Raw genomic sequence first — 23,068 nt, forward strand, 5'->3', positions numbered from 1 at the left:
TCAGAAAGATCAATTGGAGAAAAAGAGTCCAACTTAACATCAATGGTACTAAGAGTAGCTGTAGATAATATTACATCTGTGGGATGATTATTGGTAATTTTTTCTCTAATGATAAAAATTTTATTTGTGAAGAAGTTCATGAAGTCATCACTAGTTAACGTTAAAGGGATGGTTGGCTCAAAAGAGCTCTGACTGTTTGTCAGCCTGGCTACAGTGCTGAAGAGAAACCTGGGGTTGTTCTTATTTTCTTCAATCAGTGATGAGTAGTAAGCTGTTCTGGCTTTGCGGAGGGCTTTCTTATAAAGCAACAAACTATTTCTCCAGGCTAAATGATGATCCTCTAAATTTGTGACACGCCATTTCCTCTCCTGATTACGAGTCATCTGCTTTAGGGTACGTGTTTGAGAATTATACCACGGGGTCAGGTACTTCTGATTAGAGACCTTAGTTTTCACTGGAGCTACAGTATCCAGAGTCGTACGTAGTGAGGAGGTGAAATTATTAACAAGATAATCGACCTCTGTTGGGGTAGCGTTCAGATAGCTGCTCTGCTCTATGTTGGTACAGGGCATTGACGATGATAACAGTGGCTGGATTATATTCTTAAACTTAGTTACAGCGCTTTCAGAAAGACATCTACTCTGATAAAGTCTACTCTCCACTGCTGCATAATCAATTATTGTAAATGTAAATGTTATCAAGAAATGATCAGACAGGAGAGGGTTTTCAGGAAACACTGTTAAATGTTCAGTTTCTATGCCATATGTTAAAACAAAATCTAGAGTGTGATTAAAGTGGTGGGTGGGTTCTTTTACATTTTGAGAGAAACCAATTGAGTCTAATAACAGATTAAATGCCATGTTGAGGCTGTCATTTTTAGCATCTACATGGATGTTAAAATCACCCACAATAATTATTTTATCTGAGCTCAGAACTAAATTAGATATAAAGTCTGAGAAATCAGACAGAAACTCTGTGTAAGGCCCAGGTGGACGATAGATGATAACAAGTAAGACTGGTTTCTGAGTTTCACAGCTGGGGTGGACAATGTTAAGCATCAGGCTTTCAAATGAATTAAAAGTCTGTCTTGGTCTTTCATTAATTAATAGACTGGTGTGAAAAACTGCTGCCACACTGCCCCCTCGACCTGTGCTTCGAGATTTCTGGTAGTTAGAATGACTCGGGGGTGTTGATTCATTTAAACTAACATAATCATCCTGCTGCAACCAGGTTTCTGTAAGGCAGAGTAAATCAATTTGTTGATCAATTATTAAGTCATGTACTAACAGAGACTTGGAGGAGAGAGACCTAATATTTAATAATCCACATTTCACTGTTTTACTCTTTGGTTCAGATGTGGATACTGTATTGTTCTTTCTTTGTAAATGTTTAAGTTGTTTGTTGCTGGTTTTTAGTTTGTTTTTTGTCTTTTTGGAAGCTGACACAGTCTCTATGGAGATGGGTTTTTGGGGGGGTAGCAGGAGGAGAGAAGCCGCAGAGAGGCGTGTAAGACTGCAACTCTGCTTCCTGGTCCCAACTCTGGATAGTCATATTTTGAGGGGTTTAATAAATTTGTCCATATTTCTAGAAATGAGAGCTGCTCCATCCAAAGTGGGATGGATGCCATCTCTCCTAACAAGACCAGGTTTCCTCCAGAAGGTTTGCCAATTATCTATGAAACCCACATCATTTCTGGGACACCACTCAGACAGCCAGCAATTTAAGGAGAACATGCGGCTAAACATGTCACTCCTGGTCTGATTGGGGAGGGGACCAGAGAAAACTACAGAGTCCGACATTGTTTTGGCAAAGTTGCACACCGATTCAATATTGATTTTAGTGACCTCCGATTGGCGTAACCGGGTGTCATTACTGCCGACGTGAATTATGATTTTATTGAATTTACGTTTACCCTTAGCCAGCAGTTTTAAATTTCCTTCAATGTCGCCTGCTCTGGCCCATGGAAGACAATTGACTATGGTTGCCGGTGTCTCTAGCTTCACATGTCTGAGAACAGAATCACCAATTACCAGAGTTTGACCCCCAGCGGGTGTGTCACCGAGTGGGGAAAAACGGTTAGACAAATGAACGGGTTGGTGGTGTACCTGGGGCTTCTGTTTAGGACTATGCTTCCTCCTCACCGTTACCCAGCCGCCCTCTTTCCGCAGCTGCTTGGGATCTGCCGGGAAACAGCTAGCGTGGCCTACGCTATCTTCAGCTGCACCAGCTACAGGGGCCTGGCTAGCTACAGGTGAATGAAGGGTGCGAAGCCGAGTCTCCAGTTCAGTAATCCTGGCCTCCAGAGCTGCAAATATGCTACATTTGTTACAGATATCATTACTGCTAAAGGAGGCCGAGGAGTAACTAAACATCTGACACAATGAGCAAGAAAGTGCAGGAGGGACAGGTGAAGTAGCCATGGTGCTAACGAGTCGGCTACGAGCTAAGCTAGCGAAACAGTACAGAGACAGTGAGTGAATACTTTGGCTATAAATTAGGTAGTGAGTACACAGAAAGTGTGCTTCGGATGAAGCACGTGAAGATTATACTATGAAAAAAGAATGTATTTAAAAGTTGTTAATTAAACTGCTAAGCAAATAAGCTACTCAGAAACACCACTGTGTTTGAGCAGGAACAGGAAGTGATACTATACCACAGAGCGAGCGAACACCAAGTGACAGCGCCACCGACAGGAATCTCTAGGCAAACAAAATATTAGTTATAAGCTAGATATATTTCTACTAATGGAATTAGTTTGCTAACAGCAACAGGGATGAGTCAGTGAGTCAGTTGCGCTTGTGAATCATGATTCACGAGTCAGTAAAGTGATTCTCGAGTATTGAACGATTTGTTCACGAATCGAACATCACTAGACCCGAAAGAGCTGGCTCTTTTTAGTGAGCCAATCCGAAGGAGCCAGTTCTCTAAAAGGAGCCGGAATTCCCATCACTACTGTCTTGCTCAGCAACCTATGACCTTTCACACACAATGGCTGTGTCCGAATTCAGGGGAAGGATGCTCATAAGGACACTACCTGCCTACGTCACAAGGTAGTGTCCTTAGACGGACGGGTAGTCAGGAAGTGAGCGGCTGTGGACATCCCCCTTTTTTTCTCCAAAGAAACTTTATTGAACAAACAATGAGTATCCAACATAACAGATGGGCTGTGGACAGCCTCCTAGCCTTCAACTCCGCCCTTACTTGCGTGTTTTTCTGGTCACTAGCGCCAGAGTGCGAAAACTTTAAAATGGACCCAGAAATGTTGCTCCATTATGCGGACAATTTTATTTCTCGAGGAGCTAGAAAAACCTTATCGTCGTTGCCCGCACGTTTTGTACCATAGGCTCATCAGAGACAATCATATCCAGGTAATATAATTTCCTTTAATCTACATGAATTTAGGAATTACTTAGCTAATTACATGGATAATTAAATTATTGCCAGCGTTGTGCCAAAAAAGTGTTCGCCTGCCAAAACTGATTTCCAATGTTTCCGTGTGTAATATCTGTATATATGTTGGTAAATAGACTTTGGTGAACATGGTTTACTAAGGAGTTTTCTATGTACAATAATTGCCTGTTGTTCAAGTATCTTTATAACTCTGGTTATAATGTAGGTACAATTGATATATTTGTTGCGCTGTCTGCTGCCCTCTTGACCAGATTACTCTTAAAAAATAAATTTCTAATGTCAACAAGATTGTTTGTGAACTGGATAAATAAAGGATAAAAGTCACTGCCAAAAACTGACTGCAGCTTCTACCTGTTACAGGAATGTTGCTGGTGGCTCAGAGTGACTTGATATCATTAATGAGGGATACATTTGACATATGTTTCATGTATTATAGAACAACAAGTTATTTATAGCAGGTTAAATATGAGCAATCACTTTAGGGCAAAAACCGGAAATCAGTTTTTGGCACAACATCGGTCATTCTTACACATGTACTGTATCATATATAATATATAAACTAAATATCTTTGAAACATATAGATTCTAATCTTTTGTTTGTATGTTTTTTGACATAGCACTTTATCAAACTGTTGACTACTACAGAGTTACAAGTATTATACTAATAATATAGCATCCACCATCTTCAGCTTGTATATTTCTGAAAACATCTTAGTGGCGAGTGGGAGGAAGCATCCTAAAGCTCTCTGCAGACCACCCTGTGTGATTCTCCACTCGCCAACCAGAAAAGACAAACCGCAGGTCTCAGTTGCAGCACCCCATCCATGTCTGATCTTCAGCAACACTGCCAGAGACTTCCTGTAATCTGTTACAGTTGTAAAAGAAACCGTTGTGGGATTATGATATTATTTTATGCCATGTTAGACCCCTAATTAAAGATTGTGAATTATTATGTAGTTTTAGTTTGCATTATGCTCCTGAATTAGAAGAAGGTGATAACTATTACATTTGGTAAACTGATTTGCATTATATTAGACTGTTGATTTTTTGTGAATGAATGATATTGTTTTGTGATGCATTATACTGCTGAGTTATAAGAAAATATTGTTCACAGAAAGTCATCGTCTCATTTGTCTGATTAGAAGAGAACAGAGCATTCTGCCCCATCAGCAGGAGCAGATAAACAGGGAGCCAAGGTCGTAGCTTAGGCGCTGTGTGAGAGAAAGAATGTGAATGTTTAGGCTTTTATGATTAGGTGGGGGCCACTAGAGGCTATAAGAGTTTGATCAAGGCTCCACCATTTCGAGATCTGATGCTGTCTGTTGTATGGTGTCCATCTCCCACGCGTGTGTTCATTAAATCATCGTTTGACTTGACCCGGCCGGACCAGTGTGGTTATTTTGGTTTTCCTCCTGTATCCATTCCCAATATTTGAATCCGTAACAGTTTTGGGGGCTCGTCCTGTGGTATTGGGATGGAAGTTTTGGAGGCTTGGACGGTCCGAGGTGGTCAGACGGGCAGACATTATCCGGCAATCGAACTGAGTGGACAGGCGCCTTTATAAAAGAGGTAGGCACAGGCCTGTTGATTTTATCCGAAGTGTGCTGAATTGGACGATAAAATTAAATGTCTATTCAGTAAAAGTTGCCGGTGGGTGTCTGTTTTGATTTTGATGAAAAATCTCATGAGTTTTGAAACTTGAAGTAAGGTTACAAGTAATAATACTGGGTTAGAGTCCCAAGATAAAGTAATAATACTGAGTTATAGTCTCAGGTAAAGGTAATAATACTGGGTTAGAGTCCCAAGGTAAAGGAAAATAATACTGAGTTAGAGTCTCAGGTAGTTGGATAGGGAATTGGTCATTTTGTGAGTTAGAGTCTCCATTGGTTTAAAGGATTGCATCTGTGTTGGCCATGTTGAGAGTTAGAGGCTCCATTGTCCATAACGTTGCATCTGCGTCGGTCATACTCTTGTTTTAGAGGGTTGACGGCGGTTTAAAAGTATTATAAATTTTGTTAGAACGGTGGTTAGAGTCCACTAAGAGGCGCATAGCCCGGAGGTTACGCTCCCTCCTGGCCGCGGACGCGCGACCTTGACCTGTCGGCGAACAGGGTTAGTTCAGTTGGTCACTGTGGAGCTTGGGGCACTCCAGAATAACTAGGAGTTCGAGTCTCCTTATCTGCGCTTTTTTGGGCACTTTAAATTGAGGTAGGGACTTTAGAGATGAGGCCAGATACAGTTCGAGTCTGATACTGGTTAATTGATTACAAAAAAGTTGGACTTTCTTCGGTTGGACCCGTTATCTTAAATTTGTCAAAATTGTGTAGGCGCTAAAACTTTCAGGCCTGAGAGTGATTGTAAATATAAGACGTCTTTGTAATATAATATAGAGTTGAGTGTGAAACGAGGCTGTGTGTGACGACAGTGTGCTGCGAGCTATTTTTAGATAGTGTGTGAACATGCAAATGAGGTGGTTGCTGTGAAGCCCACAGAGGACTTCCTGTTTAGCGTGTTATTGAGTTTTATAAGTATGATTTGCAAACAATGATACATGCCTGTAATTAAAACGCTGATTTTGCTGATTACAATATTACAAATAAAGTTTTAAATCACTACGGTGAATGTTTAATGTTTGGCTGAGTTTTGATATGGGAGAGACGGCTTCGCAGCTGCTGGGGGTGAGTGACCGGAAACTTGCATGCCCATAGAAGGCAACTGCCTGACTGTGTGAACTATGCACCAAGAGAGAGAGTAAAATCTAGGCAGATGAAGCGAAGGAATGTTTTCAGAAAAGAAAGAGTAAGTGAATGTTTTCAGAAAAGAAAGAGTAAGTGAATGTTTTCAGAAAAGAAAGAGTAAGTGAATGTTTTCAGAAAAGAAAGAGTAAGTGAATGTTTTCAGAAAAGAAATAGTAAGTGAATGTTTTCAGAAAAGAAATAGTAAGTGGATGTTTTCAGAAAAATAGTAAATGAATGTTTTAGTCTCTTAATACAGGTGGATTTCTCTCAACCAGGAGACCTGAGTACAGCAGCAAAAGGATAGATTAATAAAATTGGGACGACACACATGCCAAGCTCTGGCTCAAAATTTTACAGTTTGACCTCTCACTTTGTCCATAACCGAAAAAGAAGCTTAAAGGACATCTTCTCCTCCAGTTATCGGTTACCATCACTGGAAATTTTCAGGCAAGTTTTTCACTGAATTGTTTTTGGCACCATGTGTCCCTGAATCTCACAAGCAAGCTCTAATTCCTGGCTGAAGACATGGAATGCTGTTATTTAAGGTGGGAAATCAAAATTTGGGAAACAAAATTAAAAACACATACAATTGGAGAAATGCCTTGCTTGAGAAGAAAAAAAAAAAAAAAAAAAAAAAGTTAAAATAACCCACCCACAAACGCACACACATGCAATGAAGAAACAGCTTACATTCATGAACACGTGAAGATTTTCCAGCAAGTTTAAAGCAGCAAAACTTAACATACACCTGATGTTAAATGATAAAGTCTATCCACTACTAACAAATAAACTCTCTGGGTTGCAGGACAACAACTTGACTTCAAAAAGACAGACACTGGTAAATCACAAACCAGTGATGAAACAACAAATTTAGTGGTTAAAAGAGTCAAATTGTGACATGTGTTCCGGTGATTGATTAATACAAGAGATTACTGAATAAAATAAAATTCCTTTTTTGAATTATTAAACATGATCTTAAGAATTTTAACGTGTACCTGTGTTGTCCTGTCAACTTGGTGGGTTATGAGTTGATTATATAGTGAGAAAAAACAAAAAAAAGGGGGGGAGAAGGCTGACACAGGGCCTGGCCCCTCTCTGAATAACATAGCCAAAACAACATTATTTTCAAACAACATCATTTTCCTGTTCGTCTGTTTTTGTTTTGTTTTTGTTTTTTCTCTTTATGCTTAATTACAGGCTGCTTTGTCGGCCCGGAAAGCCGAGGCTGACCTGGACTCCTGCTCTCCCCTCTACCATCTTTGCTCTCCCTTCTACCATCTTTGATGTGACCCTGACCAAATGCTACAGCAGCTGGACTCACAACAACAGCCTGAGAATGTCAACAGTGCTGCAGGAAAGAGATCTCATGCAGCGGAGACGGAGAACGTTAAATCCAAGGCCCGTTTCACTACACGGGGGAGATTTCCAGACAGCTTCAGCTGACAGAGCTGTGACGAGACGCCTATTAAGCCCGGATGAAAGGTGAGGCCGAGCAAAAGAATGCTGACCTTAACAACTCTGCATTAAAACTGTGCAGGACAGTGACGGACCAACACGGATGATCGGGCAGCAAAAAGGGCGTGCCAGAGACACGAGGAGTAACTGAGGTCAGGAGGCACCTCAGATTGGACAAAACCAGCAGAAGAACATAAGCTGAAGGCACAGGTGTCGGGGCTCAGCCAGGAGCTGACCTCTGAGAAAAGCCACACAGCAGAGCTGCAGAAGGCCGTGGAAGCAAAGCAAGGAAAACATTAATAAACTTCAATCTGACGTGTACGGAAAAGACTCTGAGGTTTCTGTCCTCAGTGAGAGCTCAAGACATCAGAGCAGAAACTGAGCATGGCTCAGGAGGAGCTGGCTGCTAATCGAACCCATCAGTCAGGCTTGGAGTCCCAGATACAGGACTTAAAATCAGGCCGGAGCTTGCTGGAGCAGGAGGTTGTCAAACCTGACGAGAAGCTCCAACACCAGGAGCAAACCCTGAAGGACCTACAGAAGCAAAAAGGGTCAAGTTAAGGAGGAGCTGGACAAGGAGAAGATGCAGGAAACTGGAGAAAAGGACTGCCTCAATTGGGGCCAGAACCAGTATGGAGAGAACTTTGGGCAGCAGCACCAATGGACCCAAACGGACTGAAAAGGAGGAGAGCAGGACCCCAGAGCACGCTTCAGGCCATGGTTTACCCAGAATACCAGAACAGGAAGGTGATGAACACAAACACACACACACACAAACACACACATCTACATACACTGACTCAGAAGCAAGAGAAACACACATATGAACACATATGCACTTGTTGATTGACTGAGAAATGACACACACACATGCACACAAATCGAAATGCTGATTCAATTCACTGAGAAGTGATCCACACACACACACACACACACACACACACACACACATGTTTGTGCAATGAAGAGTGATACACACATGCTGCTGCAATGAAGAATGCTTTACTAACCAATGCTATGCTGATACGCAAAATGCTGCACACAAACGTCCAAATACAGAATTTGTTACAACAACAAGAAGCCATTGATTGTTAATTGGTTAAATGCATTTCATGTCACCCAGAGGGCATTTGTGTAGATTTAGGGGACAGGGTCTGGAGCAGTTTGGTTATGAAAACAATGTCTGTGAGTGATGTCTGTTTATGGCTTAAGGCCTCGACTGAATTGTTTACTGTGCTTCACACAGCCTGATAAGGAGCAGTGGTACAGAGTGAAAATGATGAATTAACGGTGTGAGCCTTATTTCGGAGCGCCACATTTTTGTGATTGAGATTTAATTGAAGGAGGAACACACTAAAAATAAATAAATAAAAATAAAAATAATAACAATAATAAAATATAAAATAAAAAGAAGAAAAGGGGGCCAGCCCTCGGATTTATGTAAGCATCCTACATGTATTTAACACAATTGCCTCAGGCTTTAAAGATTTGTACAAAATTCAACAGGAAATCATAGCTTCCCTGTATTTCCTACATTGTTGGCATGCTGGTGAGTGCTGTTGCTCCACAGTAAGAAGGTCCTGGGTGCAAGTCCACAGTCTGGTTAGTTTGCAGTGGTTTCTCTCTGGGTATTCTGGTTTCCTGCCACAGTGAAAAGTCATGCAGCTGTTAGAGCTAGGTTAATTGATGATTCTAAATTATCCGTGAATGTAAGTGTAAATGGTTGTTTGTTTCTAGGTGATAGACTGGTGACCGGTTCGGGGTGCACCCTGCCTCGTAACCTATCACTTTAGAGTTATTTCCCAGCCCTCGTGCAATTAGGATAAAGATAGGAGGATGGTAGTTGTTGTAGACCCATTCAATTTTTATGGTAATCAGAATTTAGACTTTGTTGAACCGTAGGCAATATGAAGACAACATGTAGTATTTAAGGGACCAAGTAGAATTTGGATAAAAGTTAGTGAATAGTGTTGAAAAAGTGACAGAATTGTGAAGGATTAAAATATTCCAGGAGCTTAACTTACTCCATCTGAACATGTCTTAATCGTGTAATATGAACTCAAAATGCACAGGTTTACTGAATATGAAAAGGTTGTGTTGATTTAACTCAGTTGTTTAAGTTTCTACCAAAGCAAAACATTTGTGTGCAACTAGTGTCCACTATTGAATCAAATAAGTCCAACACGTTTTTGTCAGTGCAAAAAGAAGTTACGGTACCTGTATGCTTACACAATATTGTCCCGGGACGGAGAAAAACTTTCTGGTGAAGTTTTGGTTGATTTTGGGTTTTGCTTAACACTAGGTTGATTTTATCAGTGAGGTTTGGATTGTTTTCTTCCTCTAAGAGAGAGAAAGATGGTTTTATGCTTGGACATGTTTCCAACGGGCCCCAGTATTTGTTATTATATGAGTATTTTATTGGTTACGTTTGTCTTTGCTTTTGTTACAGTGCACTGAAATAAGAACATCTGAGAGGAGTGATCCACCGGTGGTGATATTTTGGTATTTTGTGAGTTTCTGATTTAACAAATCAGCTCTTTAATCCAGGCCTGAGAGATTGAACTTTAAAGCGCTATAAAACATGATTACTAGAAACAGTCGCAAAGTATTTTTCTCCATGATTATAATGGGCTCTGGAGAAATTCACTTATATGGGACATTGATCACATGAGAAGTCCTGAGCCTAAAAGGATTGCAGCGAGTCAATCCAGCCCAAAAAAAAAAAAACAAAAAACAAGGAACTGTTTTCCTTTAAAATGATGACGTCATCTTGCTGGTGATGGAGCCTCGAATAGGTTGCGTGTGGGACTCCATTATCAGCAATATCTGGTATGAATGTGTGTGAATGTATGCATGTGACTGGACTGTGATGGACTGACGACTAAATGTGTTCCTAATCCTGTGTGAACAACTGTAAATATTGTTTTTTCATCTTTACATACTGTGTATTTGAAATATTCTTGTTTAATTGTTATTGTTATTTACTTTATTGCTATCAAATAAATATCCATGTAATATTGTTCCAAGTTAGCATTATGTTCATACATGTTAAAAATGTCTGTAAATCAAATTGAGTTCAGTGACAATTACTGTTTGTTTGAATCAATTTATTAATAACATAAAACCTTTAAACTAATGAAACACATATAACAATGTAACAAATATATTCAAATAAATAAATTTCTCAATACATAACTCATTTTGGAACGAATCTTTCTAGAAGTGAAAACAGTCTGTCCATCCTCTCCCTGCTCTCCTCTCCTCAGCCTCTCTTTGCTGCCTCATGTCCTCTCTGATGAGGTCTAGCAGCTCATCATCTCTTTTCCTCTTTCTCCCTGTCATAGGTGGCTGAGCCGCTTCGTCATCGCTGTTGTTTTGGTCACCCACTGCTGTGCTTGGCCCTGGAGTGTCCTCAGGGAGAGAGGAAATTAGGACAGGAGGCTTAATGGAAGGCATCTGTCCTATCACCTCATCCATGAGGGCAAACCAGGGCCAAGTATCAGCAGTGGGCTTCCCACTGACCCCCTCTCCTGAGCCTGGATACTTGCAATCCTAAAGGCAGAGGAAATCAAAAATGACAGCAGGCAAATAAAAACACCACAACAACTCTTAGTAATTGCACATTTATTAACTTGTGTTCTTAAGAATTATCTTCTTGATAACACACATATGTACTTTGTATTCTTTAACCTCTTAAGCCCCAAGCCTACCTGATCTCCTGTTTTTTGCCCCCGTATCAGGGGGCGTTGGGGCTTAAGAGGTTAAAGATCTCATGTCTTCTGGCCTGCAAGGGGGTGACTTTCCCCTGCAGGCCCATCTTCTCCAGAATTGTCCTGATCACACACAACAAATAAGAGAAGAAAGGAAACCATGGCAACTATGTTAAGCCCTAAACCCAAAAGTTTTCACAGCAGAACACCAGAGGAACACCGTCTGGACATCACAGGTTCTGTACAGCAGCGGTCCGTGAGTCGTTTGGTACCGGGCCAGGAGTGTTGAAATTTATGGTTTTCAGGGGTTTTATCGTTAACTCGGTTTCCCTGGGTCTTTCCCTTGTTGTAGTTGTGTGTCTTATTTTGAAAGGAATATTTACACGTTACCATAGCAACCAGAGAGCATTAAGCGGCAGAGAGGAGGATGTTACTCTCAATGTTGGCGCATTTTCAGGAGGACGCTGCTAATAAAGTTACACAATTACACAGAACATTCACGTTTATTATTATATTTACAAAATACCACAGTTTTTGTCTTGGTTGGATCATTTTATGTGGTTGTATTAATCCGCGACACCTTGAAGGCTCCGTGTCTGACATAAACCGGTCTGTGGCGCAAAAAAGGTTGGGGACTGCTGCTGTACAGCATGAAGGTTAATAGAACCGTGCTCATATGAATATGATATGTAAATTGATTTATTCTTGTACCTCCACGCCGTAGCGGCCTAATTCTTCACCCCAGTGAAGAGGTGATCATTTTCTCCTCGTTTTGATAAATTAAGCCGTTTGGTCTTTGTTCCCCACAACATATCACCAATTCGACAAAATCAAAATTAGCTGTATGTAAGCGGCAATACATGAAAAACCGCGGGACCCATGATACAAACTGGTTTACGGTTATTTTAAATTTTAAAGCACTAAGAATATATATTTATTTCTTGACAGCTCCTACAGATAAAAATACTTTTACTAATATGAAACACAATATGTGGAAGAAGAAGAAAGTGTTTGTGGTAACTTTATGTAAACTTTGTATAACTGAATCCATAAACACTTCCATATATTGAGTTAGCCTGTCCACACTAGAAATTGCTGAGTCCAATGGTAGTCAGACGAGCAGGTGGAACTGACAGAAGGGAAGCTGAAGAAGAGCGGAGTGTACGAAGGGGCGAGTATGTATGGAGAAGATCTGATAGATATGGAGGAACAAGGTTATGAAGCGCTTTGAAAGTGAGAAGCAGGATCTTGAAATTGACACGGAGGTGAATTGGGAGCCAATGGAGCTGTTTAAGAACAGCTGTTATATGTTCAGTGGATCTAGTTCTGGAAATAATACGAGCGGCTGTATTTTGAACCAACTGCAGTTTATGGAGGGATTTATGAGGTAAACCATAGAGAAGAGAATTACAGTAATCCAGACGAGATGTGACAAGAGCATTGACAAGTATGGCGGTACTGTGTGGAGTGAGTGAGAGACGAAGATGGTTAATATTACGGAGATGAAAGTAGGAAGACCGAGTGATATTATTTATATGTGCTGTGAAGGACAGAGTGCTATCGAGGATGACACCAAGACTCTTAACCTGAGGGGAGGGTCTGACAACAGAGTTATCAATGGATAACGAAAGACTGGTTGAAACTAGTGATGTGCAGATCGATCCTGAAATATCGATTCCTCCGATACCAGTCATTTATGTTCTAGAATCGATTCTCACATTAAAATATCGATATTTTAGTAATTTAGGGTAAATTTGTAGTTTATCATTAACAGGAACAGAGTGGAAAGGAACTATAACATTCGGATTGTCTACATTCGAAGGAACTACTTCCTCTTCCGCCTTTCATAGTCATGTGCGAAATACGGCTGTATAAATGTCTCGCAGGCCCTTGGCATGCGCACTCATAACATAACTCATAATTGGAGTCATGTGCGGACGTATTTTACCTCCACAAACAGCTGAGATTTGGTTTGCGATACATGTGGCAAAAAAGTGAGGTTTTGCCGCAACACCACTAACCTTGTCAAACACCTCAGAGTAAATCATATCACAGAATATGACGAACGTATGTTGAGGCGAACTGAAGAGGAGGAGAGGGACAGGTGCTGATAGGGTGAGACAGACGTCTCTCGCGGAGTCCTTTAGTGCTGCGTGCAGGCAACGTGTTCAGTTTTTTATTTCTATATGATGAACTCTGCATTATTAAGCGATAAGAACAAGTAATCTTATGTCCTGTAATCATTATGACGCTATAATTTGCGATACAATAAATAAAATACGTTTTTGTACAAAGTATCGGTATCGGATCAGTATCGCCAATACCACCCTGAATTTTACTTGGTATCGGATCAGAAAGGAAATCAGTGGTATCGCACATCACTAGTTGAAACTGTAGTCAGTTTTGATCTGGTGCCTATTAAAATTAATTCTGTTTTATTGCCATTAAGTTTAAGAAAGTTGTGAGAAAACCACACCTTGATTTCACTTAAATAGTCAGAAATGGATGTGGGTGGGAGAGTAGCTGTGGGTTTGGAGGATAGGTAGAGCTGGGTGTCATCTGCGTAGCAGTGAAACTGGATGTTATGCTTCCTAAAAATATTACCTAGGGGTAGGAGATAGATGATAAAAAGGACCCAGAACAGAGTCTTGGGGTGCACCGGAATTAACTGGAGTAGATACTGATCTGTGAAGGAGTAATTGAACAAACTGTGAGTGGCCAGAGAGATAAGAAGTAAACCAGGCGAGTGCTGTACCATTGATGCCAATAGATGCTAATCTGTGAAGGAGGATGTGGTGGGAGATAGTATCGAAAGCTGCTGTAAGGTCAAGGAGAATGAGGATGGATATAAGTCCAGAATCAGCTGCAAGCAAAAGATCATTGGTGATTTTTACTAGGGCTGTTTCTGTACTGTGACATGAACGGAAGCCGAACTGAAACTGTTCGTACAAGTTATTTCCATTGAGATGATGATGAACCTGTGCAGCCACTATAGTTCAAAATTGGACAGAGAGGATGACAGCTGAGAAGGACAAAAAATGCAGGTAGAACAGTTGACCATTTCACAGGATGAGGGCAATTGTTGATGAAGATTCTCAATCTTGGTGTAAAAAAAGTCCATAAATTTGTTGCAAACTGCGGCAGAGTGTGTATGTATGGCAAAGGTATCTGGGGGTTTAACAATATTATGCAATGTAGAAAACAAAGTGCGAGTGTTTCCTTCAGCGGATTCAATAACAGAGGTGTAGTAAGCAGATTTAGCATGATGAATAGCTTCTTTATAATGTTGTATATGACTGAGATACATGTCCTTGTGAATAGTAAGTCCTGTTTTCCCGGAGAGATGTTCTAGGCGGCGTCCAGTAGCTTTAAGTTGGCGAAGTTCAGATGAGTACCATGGTGCAGAGCGAGAGAAAGAAACAGTTCGAGTTTTTTGGGGAGCCAAGGTATCTAAGAGGTTGATAAGTTCATTGTTATAGTGAGATACCAGGTCGTCTATGGAAGCTGAGGCATCAATGGTAGGTAAGTTATTAATGCCATGGGAAAGAGCTGATAGATCAATGCCCCTAATATTTCTAAAAGTAATATTAATAGTGTTTGGGAACGTCCATATATTGCTGTAAGCCAAAATTGTCCAGACAGGATATAAAATCTCTTGTGGCTGAATTTGATGTGTTGTCCATGTGGATGTTAAAATCGCCCAGCAGTAGTATATTTGGAGATAAGAGTAGGATTTCAGCGAGAAAGTTAGAAAAATCAGTTAAAAAGTCAGAGTTGATTTTAGGTGGACGGCAAACAGCAACTAATACTGTGGGGGTTGGTCCATTAATTTGAATCAGCATGGATTCAAACGAGGAGTAGGGAGGAACAGAAAGAGAAGATACCTTATACTTGTTGTTGTACAGGATTGCAAGGCCACCCCCACGTCCCGACACATGGGGCTGGCAGGTGTAAACAAATTCAATTCAATTCAATTCAATTCAATTTTATTTATATAGCACCAAATCACAACAAAAGTTGCCTCAAGGCGCTTCATAGATACAGAGAAAAACCCAACACTCATATGACCCCCTATGGGCAAGCACTTTGGCGACAGTGGGAAGGAAAAACTCCCTTTTAACAGGAAGAAACCTCCGGCAGAAACAGGCTCAGGGAGGGGCGGCCATCTGCTGTGACCAGTTGTGGTGAGAGAAGGAAGACAGGATAAAAGACATGCTGTGGAAGAGAGACAGAGGTTAATAACAGATATGATTCAATGCAGAGAAGTCTATTAATACATAGTGAGTGAGAAAGGTGACTGGAAAGGAAAAACTCAATGCATCATGGGAATCCCCCGGCAGCCTACATCTATTGCAGCATAACTAAGGGAGGATTCAGGGTCACCTGGTCCAGCCCTAACTATATGCTTTAGCAAAAAGGAAAGTTTTAAGCCTAATCTTAAAAGTAGAGATAGTGTCTGTCCAGGCAGAGTGGTCCGGTTGAGATCGGCGAAATCATTTGGACGCTGCCAGGTCTCCATCAGACATAGAAAGTCCAGGTTATGTTCATTAAGAAGATCATAAACAAGAGGTCCCTTGCTGGAGAGGGATCGGACAATCCGACGGAAACGGGATAGTTGCCGCAAGCTTTGCAAACTGACCGGGCAGGGCTAGCAAGCACACTAGGGTCAGCAGTCCGTCCACCAGGCTTCCTAGCGGAGCGACGGTGAGATGACCACAGGGATGGTATCGAATTCCTGCTGTCGATCCTGTAATTCCGTATGGATCCGCAGTGGACATACTTTCGACGCGGGCGCCAGGCGATGCCAGGGTGTAGCAGTGAAGCCGGTGGAAAGGTCGAGAGGTGCTGGAAGCGCAGAAAGAGTAGCTCTGATGTCGAGTAGCTCTGATGTCGAGTACCTCAGCGTGGAGGAGACGGGCCGGAGTATGGACTGCAGAACAAACCCAGCGAGAAGAGCCCGGAAGAGCAGCATCTTAGCAGTAGTCATGATGTAATACCGCCTATCCGAAGACAGCGCAGCGGTTGGCAGCTGATGCTGACAGCTGGTGCTAACAGCTGATGCTAACAGCTGATGCTAACAGCTGATGCTAACAGCTGACAGTAAATGTGTCCAATGCACATGGCCAAACAGGTCAGGCAGGGAAGCACTTCACCTGACAGACAGTGGGTTCAGAGAATAAAAACAAACAAACTTTTGTAACTATACTAAGCAGTAAGTATAAACTGTATACAGAGGGGAGCAGCGGCAGCCAAACGCGCCAGCGTCCACTCCTCCTCCTGATGAAAAATGCTTTAATGATTAAATGATCCCATTACTATGAGTTCAAACAGAATATTACAGTAGTTAGCTAATGAATGTAATGAAACGTTACTGTTAAAAAAAAGAAATAGAAATAAACATTTTAGTTGACAATGTCAAATGTGTTTCTTAAAATACAATAAGATAAGATAGTTGATGTCGTAAGCCACCACCTCTGTTCAAAGATGGTCACTCACAGTGGACATTAATGGCCTCTGTCTGCCATCACACCAACTGTCTTCCATTTATAATCCAGTTTTGAGATCCCTTCCCAGATGCCTTAATGCCCACTCACATCCTTGGCCATTTGACCTCAGGAAATCACATGATAGTGTGGTGCTTGGTTTCACAATGAGCTCACCCAAAACCTTGGCTGATTGTGACCTACAACTATTTTCACACCTTGGCTCATGTGATTAGGTACAGGATCACCAGTTGGTCCTTTTGTCCCTCTTTGGGGGGATACTACCACAGGGTTTAAATCTGGGACTCTCCACTATTTGACCCAAGAACTGAAGAAGCTTCTCGGATGAGAGATGAAACGTCTTCAAGCAATTTGTCCAGACCATTTTCTTTCCAAGCTCCTTAGACTACGATGAAACTGGATGACTGAGAACCTTCACAGACCCACTACAAAATGCCTTGTGTAGATGAATGAGTGAAACATACTGATCAGCTGTCTAGTGACTGTGGAAATAAAATAATAACTGCTGAAGAGGATGTTGATAAACTGATTTATTTTCTGGGCCTATAGTGAGAGAACTGTGCAAACTGCAGAGGTTGTGGCCTAAAACTTGAGGCATTGAAGGCAAATATCTCTGTTTGAATAGCAAGTTCAGGAAAGAATTTCAGTAATAAATGCTGGTGTGATTGATTTTACTATTTTGGTGTGTAATGGGAGAATTTATTAGAGATTTTAATTGTTTTACTTTCAGTTTGGGGCCATGTACGAGTTCCCCTTTTTCCAGTAGAGGGGTAGGTTTACTTATTTTCTATTGATTGTTAAAGTAACATACATAGCTGGTGTGATTTATTTTGAGCTTTTTGTCTATGGTGAGATAGTTAACATTTATTTTGAGATTTTTCTTTACTGTGAGTTGACTGAGACGTATATTTACACATTTCTCTCCTGCTGCATAGGCCACATACGCCGTGGGGCCTACTTCCCCTTTCTTGGGCGAAGCAATCTCTCTGACGGAAATAGTACTGAGGAAACAGATTGAGTGTTTTTTGTGTGTGTGGCTGTTTGCGCGCTGCTGTGGCTGGTTTTGTGAATTTATAAACTGTAGAAAAAAAACATTTTAACAGTTTTGGTGGGTGCTTCACATACCGGGTGAAAAGAGGAAGTGATTGCTGGAGCAGCTACACTGCTTCTGACAGCAAACGGGGAAGTGTCGTCGAGCAACTTTGCGGGTGGAGTCAACAGCAGCCATTTTGTGAAGCGCAGGAAAACAAAATGGCAGACAGCTCAAGTGCGACACCAGTGGACAGAACGCATATAAGCCACTAAAGGATCAAGTGGAACAATTAGAGAAGGCCATCAATATGGCTTGCCCTGGAACAACAAAAGCAGCAGGGAAGGAGTGTCGAGCAATGAAAGAATATGTGGAAAGATTGTGTGAGGCTCAACAAAAAACTTTGGAAGACAGAGAACCCTTGCACGAAGGTGAAAAGTCTGAAAATAAACTCAAACAACTACATGAAGAAACACTGGGCCGTTCAGTGAACAGAAAAACCAAAGCAGAAATGAAAACATTGAGAGAAAACCATGGGAAGTCTTGCAGATTTAGGATCATGTGCCAGGGGATAGCTTCCTGGATGAAAGAGGACCTGGAGAAAACTGACCCTAACAATGAAAAGGAGGTGAAAGGAGACGCAGTGAACATGCTGAAGTCTCTGCAACAGGAAAACAAGAAGCTAGCAGGACAGATACAAACTCTGTCTGCAAAAAAGGAGGAACTGGAGCTTGCCCGTGTGCAGCTAGCAGTACCTTTGATCTTAGTCCCCACCTCGTCAGAGGTGAGGAGAGACACTGCCAGACCATACGCTCAGGCCGATAAACACGCTCTTGCAGGCACCCTAGAAAGAGTAATCAAAGTAGAGGAGAAAGTATTAAAGGCTGTTTTGGAAGAAGAGGACGAGATATCAGAAGAAGACGAGCCAGATAGTGTGGATGGTGGTGACAACCGACCTGACACCAACATGGCAGGAAGGAAATTGCGCTCACAGAAAATTGTGCCTCGCATGGACAAAACAAAACAAAAGCTGGTCAACAGGGACAAGACAAAATCTGGGCTATAAAAACGGCAGTCGATGTTCAAAGACGACAGAGGATGTGACCTGATGAAGATTGAAGAAAAGGGCGTGCACTTCAAGAACAGCTCAGATTATTCAGAACTTGAGATGCCCTTAATGATTGGCATAAAGCAAGAACCAGTTTATCGAGCATACAAGATTAGGGATTTGGAGGCGCTGGTTAAACAGCTTCCACCTATAACAGAGGGAGGAGCAGCTTGGTTAAGGAAGTTAAGGACCTTAACTGAAGGGGAACAATTAGCCAATGGTGACTTCCGCGGAATTGGTGGAAGATGTATGTTAGGGGGAGGATTAGCAGACGTGGAGACAATTGCTAAAACCATAGCCTACCCAAATGACCTTCCATATAACAGAGTAGAAGACAAGCTAGCTGATGCAGTCCGTGAAAAATATGTGACACCAAATTTGGGGTCGGTTGCAGTGGCAGACTCTACTCAGTGGGAGAGACACATGGTGCACAGACTGCAGCTGGAGCAGAACGTTGCGAACAAACAGAAAAAAGAGATAGAAGAGGCACAGGCACAACTGCTGAAATTACAGCTGAATGAAGCTCGTGAAAAGCACAATTCTAAGAAAAAGGAGATGAAAGAACCAAACAAAACAATGATGGTGGCAAGGCCGGTGTTTGGTCCCGTGCCTGAATGGCCAGATCTTGATCCAAACCTTAATCCTGATGACTGCTGGCCCGTGAATGCACCAAGGCAGAGAAGATTGGAAGGGGATTGGGGAACGGCTTATTCGCAGAGAGGGCATGGTGGATACGGAAGGGGAGGACCGATGGCTCGTGGTTCGGGGAATCCCAGAAAACCATCTTGGAATACCTGTTTGAGATGCGGAGGTGAAGGACATTGGGCTCGGGAATGTCCTGAACCAGCCCAAAGCCCAGAACAGCAAGACTACCGACCCCAGGCACGTGGAGCTCCCAGAGGCAGAGCTGTCTACAGAGGAGGATGATAGGTTTGTAGTTTGAACCTATTCGCTGGAACGTTCAGGACAATTTACTACACAGCAAAATCAAGACACAAGTAGGCAAAGTTCTTTGTGTTACTCATGCATGAGGGAGACCTGCCTGGAGCCAAGTGTCGTTCCACCCACTTGACCTCCGTCAGACTCTCAGCCAGGTTCCCCATAGCACTCCTTTTATTGTGGTTACATGAATATGCATAGGGTCATTAACATATAACATCTTACATAGGTATACATGTGAACAAAGAATACTGTGTAAGTGTGTGTGCGTGTGTGTGTGTGTGTGGGGGGGGGGGGGGGTAAGAGTGTGACCCCATAAACGGTTAGGGTTGCTTGTCTGGAAGTCCATCAGTTCATCTAAACAAAAGGCACTTAGACTAAAACTGACATAGATATGTTTATCCTGCCATAAAACAATAAAACAAGTTACGACCTCTCCCATGCTCCCAGGATGTGGGTGTGAATGCCAGAGCACTCTGGAATGCACAGAAAGGCTTTGCAAACTCCTAAGGATCACACTACATCCTATCACTACACAATCGATTATACACCTCTAAGCATATATGGTTAAATAATTCCTAATACAAATGACAATAATAAAATCTAAACCCATGTTTAGAGGACATCAAGCTCCTAACCAAAGCGCAGCGCCAATCCCCAAGTATCAAGTGGCTGATTGGGGCTGGGAGGAGCAGTACTGATGGAACCGACAGAGACCAGGCAACATGGGGATGGCAGATCCCATGTTGTCAATGACTGTAGAAGGTGCTGAATTGACCTTCCTGGTGGACACTGGGGCAACTTACTCGACACTGAGAACGACAACAAACAGTGCAAAACTCTCCAAACACACGGTGAGTGTGGTAGGTTTCTCTGGGGTTCCAATGACTCTGCCACTCACAGACCCAGCTCTGACCAAGCTGGGCAAACAGACTTTGAAGCACAGATATGTGGTCTTTCGACAAGTGCCTGTGAATCGGATGGGCAGAGACCTGCTCGTCAAATTGGGAGCCACTATAATGTGCTCTGCAGATGGACTAACTGTTACTCTGCCAGGAGGAACACATCTCCCGTGCCTGGGGACCAATGTTCCCTCTAAGCTGCGCACATGCGCAATTGCGCACTGCTGGCATGGTCTCTGCGCACAGAAAATCTGTGTTGCACACAAAAAAATCAAACCTGAATTGAAATTAAAATAAATACTTCAACAGTTCTGTTTTGCAGTGTTAGACAGTAAGTGACTGGCTGCTCCCATATGGGATTAGAACGATGCCACCTTATCCCATAGTCCAGCCAATAATGCGATTCACATTCGTATATACGCAGCTAATCAACGTGGTTTACAGGCTATGACAGCGTCCTTATGTGCCGACACCGGTGTTTTAGCTAGCATGGCTGATGGCTGATGAGGAGTGAAGCAAAGTTAATGACAATGTGTACAACCATTGGAGATGTGACTAGGAGAGATGGAACAATTGATGGAAAAAGTGTGGACTTTATACCAGTTTTGATTTTGTGTTGATAGGCCACGTAAAACCAGAGTTATGATAAAAATATATGCAATGTTTGGTTTTCTTCCTGAATACTATTGTTGTGTATATCGTTTTATAAGGAAAACGCTTGAAAGCACTCTCCACCTGCGAGCAAAAACAAAACCAATAAACCCCACCCTTTCATATTCGTCTATGTCAACCAATCAAAAAATGATATGGCAACGTGGCATCTAGTTGTTAAGAAACGGGGGGAAGTTTAAGGAGTGACGGCGGTGTTTTGAGATGTGAGAGATTTGAGACGTTTAGCGCAAATCTTGTGAAGTGAGTGTGTAGTGTAGTCAATAGTTTTGTTGTGTGTGTCAGAACAATGAGGTGACTGCTGAATGTTACAGGTGTTACAGGAGTGATACATCTCCTGTTGTCAGGCCTGCAGGTATCAGGCTGTTGTTCTCCTTTATCTCATAGTGGACAGAAATTATTTTTTGGAGTGGCACAAATAATTTGTGTGACATCAAATTTAATGCAGAACATGTGATTGTTTTGTAAATAGTTTGAAATGTTTGTTTAAAAGCGCACTGGCTGCATTTAAAAAAACAACTTTGCAGCTACCAGACCTCATACTCATAATACAAGTCAGAGCTTATATATATATATATATATATATATATATATATATATATATATATATATATATATATATATATATATTAGGGTTGCAACGATACACAAAATTCACGGTTCGGTTTGGTTTGATAATTCACGGTTCGATATTTTTTCGATACAAAAAAAATGTTCATGCCTTTATAATTTGTCATTTATTAAAATTATAAATATATATTTTAACTCAAAAGTACAGTTTTTAAATTTATGTTGCTGAAACAAAAAAGTAATAAAAAAAAATATATATCTCAGGGCTCGCAAAATTTGAAAGTCCCTGGTAGCCCTTCGGGCAGGGACTCTTCAGTTTTTGGTAGCCCAAAAATAAACTTAAGTAGCCCGAATACAAAAGAGAGCAATTTTTTGATTGATGTTTTGTTTCCTGTATTGTTTCCTTTACAATATTATACATTAAATTATAATATTGTAAAGGAAACTAAACATTAATCAAAAAATTGTTGAAAAACAAATTACAACATTGTATAGAAATCACAGTCATCAAGTCAAATACTTAGTTCTAATTGAACAGAAATTTCTATGAACTTGTAAGAACTGTTTAGAGCATGAATCAGTCTGTGTCAGATCCTGAATTTGAAATTTCCACTGAATTCACGGGTAAGAGGCAAGTGGAACCAAGATCTAGGCCATTTGCTTTTTGAAGTTTGCAAAGACTGCTAAATTGTGCCAGTGGTAGTTCACTCTTTGCAACATAGTACGCTGTTCTAAACAGATTTTTCAGGTTTATTTTTAGTATGTTATTTGCAATCGGTGTTTGTTCTGGGAAAGATATTGCAGACTGAGCAATAATGCATTTCTTGCATTTCTCATGGGTTCTAATGGGGGCTTTTCTTAAAATGACTGGTCCCAGTAACAAAGGCGCTTGTCGACTCAGAAATCGAGGGAAAACCAACAACACACCCAGCAGAACATTATGTTATTTACACGGGTACACATAAGTGGTCCGCATGTGCGCATTCGCTGTCAAAATAAAAGACGCGCACCAGATAAGAAGTTGCAACGTGC

General features: G+C 41.5%; 1 protein-coding gene and 1 long non-coding RNA gene across 3 annotated transcripts in view; one reads left to right on the top strand and one right to left on the bottom strand.

The window, feature by feature from the left end:
- The window catches only part of LOC146510903 (stonustoxin subunit beta-like), a 360,716-nt gene that overhangs the window by 171,985 nt on the left and 165,663 nt on the right, over positions 1–23,068 (bottom strand). The window lies entirely within an intron of this gene.
- Positions 4,305–9,914, top strand: LOC146510910 (uncharacterized). Of its 2 annotated transcripts, none has more exons than XR_014876121.1 (2): positions 4,305–5,158; positions 5,191–9,914. It is a non-coding gene; the product is annotated as an uncharacterized LOC146510910 (long non-coding RNA). The 2 variants fall into 2 exon arrangements; XR_014876120.1 differs by having other exon boundaries at positions 4,305–5,126.

This window comes from Neolamprologus multifasciatus, chromosome 9 (genome assembly GCF_963576455.1).
Source record: "Neolamprologus multifasciatus chromosome 9, fNeoMul1.2, whole genome shotgun sequence".
Lineage (NCBI taxonomy): Eukaryota > Metazoa > Chordata > Actinopteri > Cichliformes > Cichlidae > Neolamprologus > Neolamprologus multifasciatus.